Source organism: Micropterus salmoides, unplaced genomic scaffold, assembly GCF_014851395.1.
Source record: "Micropterus salmoides isolate LMB-PRFRI ecotype aquatic unplaced genomic scaffold, ASM1485139v1 Ms_hic_scaffold_20, whole genome shotgun sequence".
NCBI lineage: Eukaryota > Metazoa > Chordata > Actinopteri > Centrarchiformes > Centrarchidae > Micropterus > Micropterus salmoides.
The window spans coordinates 27,183,562-27,196,570 of NW_024041151.1; the positions used below are offsets into that span (position 1 = coordinate 27,183,562).

The 13,009-nt window shown below is 41.9% G+C and overlaps 2 non-coding genes across 2 annotated transcripts; both read left to right on the forward strand.

Annotated features, from left to right (window-relative positions):
* Positions 1-6,012: 6,012 nt before the first annotated feature.
* Positions 6,013-6,120, forward strand: LOC119915167. The gene has a single exon (XR_005446906.1). It is a non-coding gene; the product is annotated as a U6 spliceosomal RNA (small nuclear RNA).
* Positions 6,121-7,553: 1,433 nt separating this feature from the next.
* Positions 7,554-7,661, forward strand: LOC119915168. The gene has a single exon (XR_005446907.1). It is a non-coding gene; the product is annotated as a U6 spliceosomal RNA (small nuclear RNA).
* The last annotated feature ends 5,348 nt before the right edge of the window (positions 7,662-13,009 follow it).

Here is a 13,009-nt window from a genome sequence, read left to right on the forward strand (position 1 = left end):
GAAACACACAAGATCCAACAACAAACAGACACCGCCTCTGGAAACCTGAGCATTTGTGCAATAAATCTTACCCCCCCCCCACCCTCTTTGTCCACACACAGACCGCTCTACTAACAGAACGGAAACCGTTTTCTGAATTGCAGTTTCATTTACGTGGGAAAATAGGTCAGGGTTTCACTTTCTGCCGCACTGAAGCTGCTTTGGGTTTCTTCACATCTGAAAACACTTTATGACCAAACTCTACACTGCACTGCTGTAAAGCTGAAAAAGGAGAGAATAAAAACAGGATAGAGATTTTAGAGATACAATTAGAACAGAAATGAAGTTTGGTGACTGTTTTTTTCTATCAAATTAACTGTTAAATTATGTAAACCTAATAGCAGTGGTAACTAAAACTGTGGAACTGCAAAATACCTTTAGCGGATTTCTGAATGAAATTAAACTTTTCTGATTTGCTTTGCTTTGATGTGATATGTTCACTAAATTAGTGAACACATAGGAAACATGTACACCAACAGACACACACACACACAACCCCTGCAGTGCAGAGCTGTTTGGTGCGAGTAAAGATCAAGAAATTCCCCTAGAAAAGCTTGACACATGATGTTGCACTGGTTTGTGACTAATGTATCAGAAGTTTTGACAGCACCTCATGATGCCTTAAAACTCACTCAAAATGTCTTGACATGATGTCCCATCAAGAGTTTTAGTCTCATACATGTCACATGATTTTAGAAACCTCTCACTCAAAGAGCAAACACAATTCTCTACATAAGACACAAAAATCTAACAGGAAGTGACTTTCACATTTTCAAAACGCAACCAATCAAAATGCTACGCTTTTTCATCAGCTCACTCCTCACTTCTCCCTCGTCTCTCTCTGCAGACAGAGATTAGCAGGCAGGTGAGAACAGGAACAAGTAAGTGTCATGTAGCGCCCAGAAACCTGGATAAGACACATGCCTTTGTTGTGAGAGATCCAGGTTCAATCCCCCACTGTGAGACATCCACCATTGTGTCCCTGAGCAAGACACTTAACCCCTAGTTGCTACAGAGGCGTGCGACCTCTGACATATATAGCAATTGTAAGTTGCTTTAGATAAAAGCGTCAGCTAAATGAATAAATGTAAATGTAAACCTTATATGGAGAGGGCAGAGAAGAGGGCTGGCAGCTTGGGAGAAGTCCCGCGTACCGCCCCACTTCAAGCACTGACAAAGGTCAGATTGCCTGTTTTGAACAATGGATGGAGTGCAAGGGGAGTAGGAGGGAGAGGCAGGGCACAACAATGAGGACAAGTTCAAGGAGGAAGAGTTGGAAGAGTTATGTCGACTGAGCTGAACATGCACATAAGTACACAAGGGTTTAAAATAATTTGTTCTGGCCTTTAAAAAGGTTTGGCCCGATCCCTGACTTATTTGCCAACCCCTGATCTAGGGGTTATTTCAACAGTACAGTATTGTAAATAACTATTACAGTAATTTTTTGCAATGAAAGTAAAAATAATACTTTTGGTGTATCTATGTTCATGATTTCCTTTTCTTTTACAGTTTTTTCCAACGGCTTACACACATTTTCAAAACTATGTCTCCTTTTTTCAAAACTCTACACACAATTCCCAAAACTGCTCACACAAAATGCAAAATGCCTCATATGTCCTTCAAAATGAAACACTGCATTCAAAATGCCATAAACACATCCCAAAATGAATCATTGGCCCCTTTGCTCTTATGTATTTCCGCACCACATGATTTTATCTACTGTTCATATATTTTATATTATACTATTTATGTTTTTCTTTATCTTTATCTGTTTTAAATGTACATAACTTCTGCTTTTACTGTAAAGTGTCTTTGAGTGTCTTGAAAAGCGCTATAGAAATAAAATGTATTATTATTATTATTATTATTATTATTAATATTGGTGTTTCCGGTAATTTGTCAACACTGAAGTTGTAGTTACTGTAGGTTGCACTTTATTGTTATCACCAGTAGATGTCACTAATCACCAGTAGATGTCACTAATCACCAGGGTTTGTAGCATACAAATGGCATCACAGAGAAAACAGCAGAGAGGAATTTAAAGTCCTGACAATGTGTGAATGTGAACTCTTGTTCATCTGTCTCTGTAAGGACAGTTTTAGACCTTCAGAGAGGATATTTATGCAAAGTGAGGTCCTCATATAGTAGATACACCAACAAAAGTCTTTCAAGATCAAATTTTAGTTTTAAGCCAAATAACTTACTTTATGTGGTGTTTCCCTAAAATCAAATAAATATGTGTATTTTAGGAGATTATTTTTTAAGACAACCCCCAGAAATAGATCAAACTATAGATCCATTCAGTCATTTAACCTTCTCAAGTCAAAAAACATGAAGAAGAATAAAAAGATGTGGAAACTCAGCACTAAAGTTGACATGAGAGGTATGTGATGGATCATTTTGTCCCCAAAAATAGCTACTTGTTGATTTTGCACAAATAGTAAGAAAGACAGTTTTCATCAGAAAAAATATTCAGTTCAATTTTATTTATATAGCAGCATAACAGAAGTCATCTCATTACTCTTTGTTATAATATTTAGAGAGACCCAAAAAATTCCCACCATGAGCAAGCAAGAGCAAGGAAAAACTCCTGGGCCGTGGGCGACCATCTGACTAAGAAGGAGGAGAGGGGGGAGGATGCCACTGTATTATTTCATAGGATAAGATCCACAAAACATCACACACACACACAGTCACACCACTAATTAGACTTCATGAAAACACTCCATTAAGTCACATTTCACTTGTATGTTTGGTTTATATCCGCAAGTCCTTATAGAAGAGTTTCCCAATGCTTCACTCACCAGTGATTTTGTAGAAAGAGGTCTTGTGTTTTTCCATTCTCACTTACAGTTTTTTTCAATGGTACGGAAGCGCATTGCATTCACCAAAGAAAAAAAAATTGGAAGCCTTATCTCATAATTACAGATCAGGATGTCGTAATTATGAGAAAAGATCTTGTGATTATGAGAAAAGATCTCGTAATTAGAGATGACTGGAAAGGTGCCATTTATTACTGAGTCCAGTAAAGTTGGAAATAGATTCACAGATTTGAGCTTCCGGGATCAATAACTCGTAAGCAAAACGTGTTTAAAACACAAACGCTCTTTATTATCGTAGTTAAGTAGACAACGAGCTACAAGTACATTTTCACATAAATGTGAATCCTGCTTGTGATATAACCAGTTGTTGTAGTATAACCAGTTGTTGTAGTATAACCAGCAGTATATCATGTATGTGTAATGTGTTAATGTGTAAGGTGATTTTGGGGGCACTATATTGTGTAAGTGTGGAGTTATTGAATATCTCTGCAGAATGTGTTTTCGGTCTCGTCTCACAGCCGGCTGCACGTAGAATGTTAAGGATGATTTGAGAAATGTACCAGAGTCACAGAGAAAAACAGTAAGAATAACGTCTTTCCACTTCATTGACTGTACTAAAGTATTTGTAATAAGAATGAATCAGAAATTTATACATTTGCATCATTATCCTTTATTATTCTATATCACTGCATATAGTAGTTTACTTGTGAAATATAAAAAGTTGAAAGAGCCAATCCTAGCTGATGTCGGGCGAAAGGCGGGGTACACCCTGGACAGATCCCCAGTCCATCGCAGGGCCACACATAGACGAACAACCTAATTTGACTGGTTAACCTAAGGACAATTTAGGGTAACCAATCAACCGGATTGGATGGTGCGAGGAAGCTGGAGCACCCGGAGAGATCATGCAAACTCCACACAGAAAGGCCGGGGCAACCGGGGATGTGAGGCGACAGTGCTAACCACTGTACCACCTTATATCAACAATCATGTTACACAATAATAAGCCCCTATAATGGACAACTGGACTGTAAGTAATTAAGTAAGTAAATCTATTTTCACTACAATATCCATTTGTGGCAGCTAAAGCGTGATTCACATTTTTATGGTTCTCTTTAGGTCAATAAAAGCACTTTCAGGAGAGATGGTGGTGTTGGTTAAATCTTGAAAAAGTATTTTTTTAATGTAATGAATTAGCCTACTTTTTTATTGCCTGTGTGTGAATGGGTTGTAACCTCACATAAAAACGATCCACATCCAAGGTTTTTCTGTTACCTCTGACGGCCAGTATGTCTAATCCTTTGTGAAAAGTCTGGGTCAGATTTTCCGGAAATACCTTGGCTGTAACTTGCATACGCGCGCTCTTGCGCCTCTTGCCTGCTGAATCTGTACCGAACAACAACATCGCAACACAAAAGTTTAATGTACTGGAGCCCTTCAGACTTTGGGTGACAACACAGTTAACGTCAGAAAGACTTTCAGACTTTCAAAGCGAAGAGACCTTTGCTTTGTTTTGCAAAGCATGTGAAATTTATTGTGTTGTTGTGCTTTAGTTGGTTGGGTATTTACTGTGGTCTAACTGTGGATTGTTGCCACTGTTTTAAAGTGTGGCAACAATCTCATTATAATATTCAGTCTAGCTTACTAACCATTTTTTTTATCATCCAATGCATTTAGCTGTGCGGACATTGTTCAGTGAAAGAAACACAAAAAGTTACTGAAAACGTGAGAATAAAAATGGCAGGTGATGTAACGTTACCGTGCAACAAGCATGGATTACTTCAACCTCAAGCTGATAAAAATAGTACTGTAGCGTTGCAGTTTTACAGCGTGTTGTGTGAATCTGTCTACCGGTGTGTCGGATTCTGCTCGCTCATGAGTTCGAGCATGCATACGAGCACACACCAGGTTGCAATAAAAAAAACTGCACTGCTAGTGGCTGCTGAAAACTACATTTAGCCCCTTTAAACAAAGTGAGTAAGTAGCATAAACATAACCACACGTAGGATGCAGTATGTGAACCACATGCTCTATTTGTTGATCATCCACAACAACCACCTCAGTTCTATGGTACAAATGCATAACACCCCCAGTGAGAATATATAATATTTAATATTTGTTTAAAAATAAAAAAGAGTATAACAGGACATCTTGGTGACTTTCCATTAATATCTGAATCAACAAACTGACTCTTATTACTGTTGCATTGCTGTCTGCTAGTACCGTGACTGGAGAGAACTAATTGACCATGAGTCACTGTTTTTCAATCAAACCACACTCCCATAGACATTCAAAAGTGTGTTAGTTCATGTTCATGACGCAGGCTGGTGACTATAATGTTGTTGCGTCAATGGAAACACAGAGTTACCACAAAGATTAAAAAAAGATGTAACAACAACTATTTTTTTGCAGCTACAAAGTATGTGTTGAGGAATTAATGTGAAAGAATAAATGACACAACATCTTTAATGTGGCGACAGGACAAACACTAAAATGTCTTCAGAAAGGTCATCTAGGTCAAACTCAGCTTTAAAATAAAATACGTGTTGTGATACACTCTTGGCTCTTAGGCTTGCAGCCGCGACATTGGCTGTGATGCTGCTGCAGCTGCCTGACGTACCAGACGGCGTTTTCCATCTGTAAGCTGGCGCCTTCCTCTGGAGGTAGTTGACAAAACTATGTAAATCAGACATTAACTCATCATCGACGGTCAGTACAGCAACTAAATTATAATCCACATTGTTCTGCAACATCCCGGATTTTTTGGGTCAGACTCGTTCCCATCAGTCAACTAAGCCAAACTCAAAACTCAAAAATTTCATGACAAAGATTTATTAAGCTTATTCTGTCAAATTCCTTGGATGTATACACACACCTGGCCACTAAAAGTGATTCTGATGAATTTAACGTTGCATGAAATGACGATCTAGTGGGCTGTGTGTTCTCCGTAGCCAGGGCACAGCGGGACAAATCCTGTACAGTGATTGGAGGGAAATGTGGAGAGGCGGGGCATCGCTGTTGACCTTCTAACCAGAAATTGGAACAATTGGAACAGAGAAAAACGGATTTCAGGTGCCTCAGCCTGCACTGCTGCAAAAGGGTCATTTGCACAAGTAGGGAATTAAAAGTTAGGCAGCGAGGTAGGACTTCTGTGCTTGCTCCGGCAGCACATATGATACATTGGATACAGATACAGAGACGATTAGCATGGCCCCTGCGAAAGGATGACACGCAAATTCGTGAAGCGTTTCCACATTTTGATCTGCTCGTTTTGCCCCGAGCTCTTCTCGAACCACTGCTGAGGATGTGTGTCCTTTATAAGTGGCGGTGTTCCTTGTTGCTTCTTACAGTCGAAATCATGACATGGTGAGTGCCAGCAGCAATTGCTTATCCTACAGCTGATTCCACAGTTTGTCTGAGAGGTTCCCAGTTATCCTGGGATGTGTCATGGTGGGTGGATTAGGTTTGGGGCCCAAAGTTTAACCTGCAGCCTCAAAGAAACATTGAGGCCAGACACCTTCACTGTCAGAGAATTTTGGCCTTACCCTTTCTGTGAATTTCATAAACATCAGAAAGAATTGGCAGGCAGTATTTAGTGTTGCTCAGGACTTGCAGCAAATGAGTCCACACACTGATGAAAGATGAAAAGGGTATTTATTAAACTAAGCAGAACAACTCTTAAAGGAATTTGGGGATTTTAGGCGTTATTAGTGTAAAAGGTGTGTGGATGAGTAAAAGGTGAGTAGTACAAGTAATGGAAAATAACACACAAGCAAACTAATCTGAAGTGAAGGCCATGGGGAAGGGGGGTTCTCCTCGGTAGTTAGCGGTTCAATCCTCTGCTGGGATAAAAGATGGAGAAGAGCTTCAGGGTTGTAAAGCTGATACAGAAGGACTGTGGAGTCTCAGTAAATGAGGAGTAAATGATGGAGTAATGAATGTTGAGACACAGAAAAAGGTTTAATTTAAATGTATAATGTTTGCATTAAATATACATATATACAGAGGAAAGGAAAAACCAACTCCAAATAATTTAACACCGACTCAACTAACCAACATCTTATTCACCGTCATCAACACTAAATACTGCCTGCCAATTCTTCCAAAATATATGAAAATCACAGAAAGGGTAAGGCCAAAATGCCCTGACACTGAAGGTGACTGGCCTCATTTTTTCTTTAAGGCTGCAGGTTAAACCTTGGGCCCCAAACCTAATGAACCCCTCCCATGACACATCAACGGACAACTGGGAACCTCTCAGACAAACTGAGCATCTCTCTATGGAATCAGTTGTAGGACAACATGCTGTTACAACTTAATGTTTATTTCAAATATAAAGAGATGTCAGAATATCTGTAATAATATAATGAAGCTGCTCTGATAAAATGTTTGATATTCATGACAAAGATCTATTAAGCTTATTCTGTCAAATTCCTTGGATGTCTACACACACCTGGCCACTAAAAGTGATTCTGATGAATGTAACCTCGCATGAAATGACAATCTAGCGGGCTGTGTGATCTCGGAAATGCGGAGAGGCGGGGCATCACTGTTGACTGTCAATCACTGGCCAGAAATTGGAACAATTGGAACAGAGAAGAACGAATTTCAGGTGCCTCAGCCTGCACTGCTGCAAAAGGGTCGTTTGCGCAAGTAGGGGATTAAAAGTTAGGCAGCGAGGTAGGACTTTCCGTGCTTGCTCCGGCAGCACATATGATACATTGGATACAGATACAGAGACGATTAGCATGGCCCCTGCGAAAGGATGACACGCAAATTCGTGAAGCGTTTCCACATTTTGATCTGCTCGTTTTGCCCCGAGCTCTTCTCGAACCACTGCTGAGGATGTGTGTCCTTTATAAGTGGCGGTGTTCCTTGTTGCTTCTTACAGTCGACAGCTTACAGTAAGTGCCAGCAGCAAGGAGGCAACACCTTGCCTAGAAAGTGTGTTGTCCGTATCCCAAGTGCTCAGGAAAATATAATTGGCGTGAAGAACTTTCCAGTGTTGCTTATCCTACAGCTGATTCCACAGTTTGTCTGAGGTTCCCAGTTATCCTGGGATGTGTCATGGGGGGGTGGATTAGGTTTGGGGCCCAAAGTTTAACCTGCAGCCTCAAAGAAACATTGAGGCCAGACACCTTCACTGTCAGAGAATTTTGGCCTTACCCTTTCTGTGAATTTCATAAACATCAGAAAGAATTGGCAGGCAGTATTTAGTGTTGCTCAGGACTTGCAGCAAATGAGTCCACACACTGATGAAAGATGAAAAGGGTATTTATTAAACAAAGCAGAACAACTCTTAAAGGAATTTGGGGATTTTAGGCATTAGTAGTGTAAAAGGTGTGTGGATGAGTGAAAGGTGAGTAGTACAAGTAATGGAAGAAAAACACACAAGCAAACTAATCTGAATTGAAGGCCATGGGGAAGGGGGGCTCTCCTCTGCTGGGACAAAGATAGAGAAGAGCTTCAGGAGTTGTATATCAAATACAAAATGACTGAAGTCTCAGTAAATGATGGAGTAATGAATGTTGTGACAGCACACGCTTAACACCAACACCACTGGTACATGACCACACCATAAACAACACAAGAAGGACTTGTTTGGTCTTAAGTAGGCTGAGGTGATTGGAGTGATGAGGAACAGGTGTGAGAGTGGTGATTACTGTCAGGTGAGTGAACCCAGGGAAGCTGAAGAACACGCCTACCAGGAGAGAAGGAGCTCAACACACCAATCACACACAACCATCCATAAGGAAAAATAAATAAAAACACACTCACTCACATACCAGAGGCTTGTACCACGAAACAGGATTTGAGCTTATCCAGATAAGTTCAGGGTTAACTCTGGGTTCATTTCTTACTGGTAATGGTGGATTGCCATAATAACTTTTACTTGTCTTCTGGCCTGTTTCCCTGATGAGGCCATGGGAAAGGGGGTTTTCCTCCTGCTCCTACTGTGGGTTAGCAGTTCAATCCTTGGCTGGGACAAAGATGGAGAAGAGTATCAGGGGTGGTGAAGCAGCTACAAAATGATTGTGGAGTTTCACAAAATGAGGAGTAAATGATGGAGTGATGAATATTAGAACAGAAAAATGTTTAATTCATAATGTTAGTGTTAGATATACATACTATATATACAGACAAGAGCAGAAAAAAAATTGCACATCTCTCTCTTTGTGTTTCAGCTGTCTTCTCAGACTGAAGCCTGCAGGCAGGTCCAGCAGCAGCACTGATTTTGTGGACTTGTAATTTTGTGTAATGTAATTGTGGGAATGTTTAATTGCTGAAATAGCAAAGATATGCTCTCTGTATTTGTTAACCTCAATGATAAAATGCATGTTTAAACAGAGGACTGTATAACCAGCTATCCATCCATCCATCGTCAACTGCTTATCCTGCGTACAGGGTCGCGGGGTGCTGGAGCCAATCCCAGCTGGCGAAAGGCGGGGTACATCCTGGACAGGTCGCCAGTCCATCGCAGGGCAATAATCAGCTATCAATTATTATTAAATCTTTTTAGGCCTACAGATAACATCAGATACAGCTACAGCTAAAAATGGATAAGTGGGAGACATCTGTGTCTAAAAGATATTAAACAGATGTTGGATCCATGTGAATCTTATCAATTCACATGGATATGTTAAGGTTTGGTGGCTGCGAGGACTCAGAAAGAAGGAAGAAACCTAGCAAGGCAGACAAACGGAGCTTGAGAAACAAGCAAAGACAGCATGTCATAGCTTTTTACAACTGATAGCAAGTGTGCCACTGGAAGTGAACAGACAATCTGGCAAAGATGTGCAGAGCTGGGGTTTGAAAACTGCAGGGGTTGATTATGGGTTAACTTGTTTTGGCAGCCATAATAAGAGCTGGTCAAATTCTCTAAATGATAAGGAAAGGTGCTTCAGTGCTACCTTTCCTGTCTCCTGTAGTAGGGTTAGGGGGACATAATGGTGGCCCTACAAGCACATGAACACGTGTTTTAAAATCACATTGCTTACCAAGCTGAGCAAAGTCAACCCACTGAGACAGTCCATGGTCATACGGAATAAAAGCAGAGGCATTGCCGTAGCAACCACACACAGATCTCCATTACTTGCACGAAGCATCTCCACAGCAGCATCCAGATCCGTCCGTTTTCCTTGAGCAGAAGGCTCACCAATGTCTAGGTAAATATCTTCATCTTTACTGCAGTACTTCTCGTTGTCCACATCGGCACCTCTAGCGGCGCGACTGAAATCCATCTCTTTGATACCAGCCAGTGGTTTCTTTACTTTCAAATTTACAAAGCCTTGTAAATATGGCATACCTTTTTCACCAACTTCCCATCCAATGATAGTATATTCAATGGTATTAACTGTAAGTCTTTGCTTCTAGCTTTGCCTCGGTTGGGTTGTTCAGTGTTCTTAGACATATTTTCTGGTTGCTGTACTTTCTGAGGAGTGGTGGCAACATGATTACTCTTTTTAGTGGCTTCAGGCACTAAAAGACACTCAGTTCTTCTCTTATCTTGAGTTTCTAGGGTCAGCAAGACACAATGTTCTTCTATTTACTAAATACTTCAATTTACATTTGACCACCACATTAATTAGTAAGAATAGTTTGACCAAAGAAATGTCCCTCAACAGTGGTTTTTATAGAGTTAATCGTTTTTTAGGTAGCCCTGGATCTTTGCATCTCTCACAGAAAGATCCACTGTAAGAAATATGACATATAACACTGTGAAAGAAAAGGCCAGTTCTTCAGTTATTGATGTACTAACCAATGTGTTGATAAGTTGGTCAATTATTGATCAAGACCAAAATTTAACAAAAAAAGCCATTTATTAAAAAAATAATCATGTTCTTGAAGAGGTGAGAGACAGCCTGAAAGAGTGGAAGAGTTACCTGGTCTGCTAGTCTTGTGCACGCGGACCATGTGTGTTGAAAGCCATACCCAACTTCAGCACACTGTGCCAGTGTGAGGAAGTGGACCACTTTATTTAACAGCATCGTATCACAGATGCGATGAACGACATCAAACAAGGTTGTCTTTGGCACAAGAAAGACCCAAGAGACAACACTGTAAGACAATCCATGTGCCAGTCAGTATGCAACCAAGAGGACATCAGTATCTTGGCCCCAGCCATGGGTCTTCTCCCTCAGAAGCGCCATATGTGCATCAAAAGATGCCCTAGACAGGCGGTATTCAAAGGTGAGGTCTTTCGGGACATGGATGTTAGGAGTGACATATATTTTGCTTCTTTCCTGTAAAACACAAAATAAGTATATCCATAGTGCTTTTTGTTTATTAACTCTGTTTTCTTCCATCCCTCTCTGGTAACATTTAGCAGAGAAGAACTCTTAAATATTGGACTTTCAACTGCTTATACTATTCCATCGTTCCTTATCGAATCTGCGGAGTAAATAGTTGGAGGAGCAGCAGCTCTGTATGGAATCTACTGGAGACGCCGAATGGGAAAACGTCCACCAAATGTCCGTTCTCTGGCTGATAAAGATCTTTTTTTTTTTTAAACCTGTCCTTTTGTGTTTGTCTGTGTTCTCCCTCCTTCTCCCTGCACGGTCGGCGAGAGGAGGTGTGTCCTCGGATCTGGTTCACTCACTCATCTGCTCCCCATCCCTGATCACTCACCTGCTCTTCATCAAGCAATCTCCTCACCCTTCTTATACTGCCTCCAACCATCCAGTCACCACTGGATCGTTGTGTCATTTGTATATGCACTCGCACCAGCCAAACTTCAAGTAACTTGCTTAGTTGAGTTAGTCTGTCTTTCTGATCCTTGTTAATCTTGTTTCTCTCCGTCTCCAGTCATCTACACCAGCCATCATGTCTGTGATCCCCGGACCCAACCCTTCCACTCTGCCTGCCCGTCAGCACCCACCTCCCGGACCTCAGCTCAAGTTCCCTGCCTGCCCGCCACCCTCTCTAACCCTGCTTACCATCCACCCATTGTTCCCTATAATAAACATCCTGAACTGCTGTCTGTGCCACTATTTCGGATATTGAGCGTGAGGTTAAGGAGGCACTAAGGAACCAGCCCAGTCCAGGTAATGGTCCCGTGGACCGCCTGTTGATGATAGTGTCCTCCAGACTAACCTGCCATCCCAGCTTGGCTCGTACCCTGAGTTTCCTCCGTAGACGGTTTTGGTGGCCGACTATGGAGGCTGACACAAAGTCGTTTGTTTCTGCCTGTCACATCTTCTGCCTGTCACATCTGTTCACAGAATAAGAGTTTCAACCAGCCCACTCCTGTTCTCCTCCGCCCTCTGCTCATTTCTCGCCGCCCCTGGTCATACCTGGCTTTGGACTTGGCATGACAGTTATTCTGACAGTGGTGGATCGTTTTAGTTTTTTGTCTCTGCCCAGTTTGCCCTCAGCTAAGGAGATGGCTGATCTTTTGGTAAAGGAAGTGTTCCGGGTTCATGGTTTGCCCACTGATATTGTCTCCGACTGGGGTTCCCAGTTTACATCTGCAGTGTGGAGGGCCTTCTGCCTGGCCATAGGGGCCACTGTCAGTCTGTCTTCTGGTTATCATCCCCAGTCTATCGGTCAAGCAGAACGGACCAATCAGAAGATGGAGACTGCCCTCCGTTGCTTGGTCTCCACTAACCCTACCACCTGGTCCTCACAACTCCCCTGGGTGGAGTATGCTCCACAATACCCTGCCTACCAGCAGGCACAGGTTTGTCCCCTTTCCAGTGTCTCTATGGTTACCAACCCCCTCTGTTCCCTCTCATGAGAGGGATCTGGCAGTTCCCTCCGTCCAAGCCCATATCAGACGATGTCACCGGACTTGGCACCGCGCCCGGGCTGCGATGCTCAGGTCCTCCGAGCAATACCAGCATTTTGCCAACCGCCACCGCACGCCTGCCCCACAGCACACCGTAGGAGACAAGGTATGGCTTTCTACCAAGGACCTGCCCCTCAAGACCGACTCCAGGAATTTGTCAAGTTCCCTGCCTGCCCGCCACCCTCTCTAACCCTGCTTACCATCCACCCATTGTTCCCTGTAATAAACATCCTGAACTGCTCTCTGTCTCCGGTCTGCTTCTGGGTTCTCTTTAAGAAATCCTGACAGTTTATTAGAATAATGTATGAGGTGTTTATTGGAAGATGCACTGAAACACTCACTCAGCTTGTTGCTCTCTGGC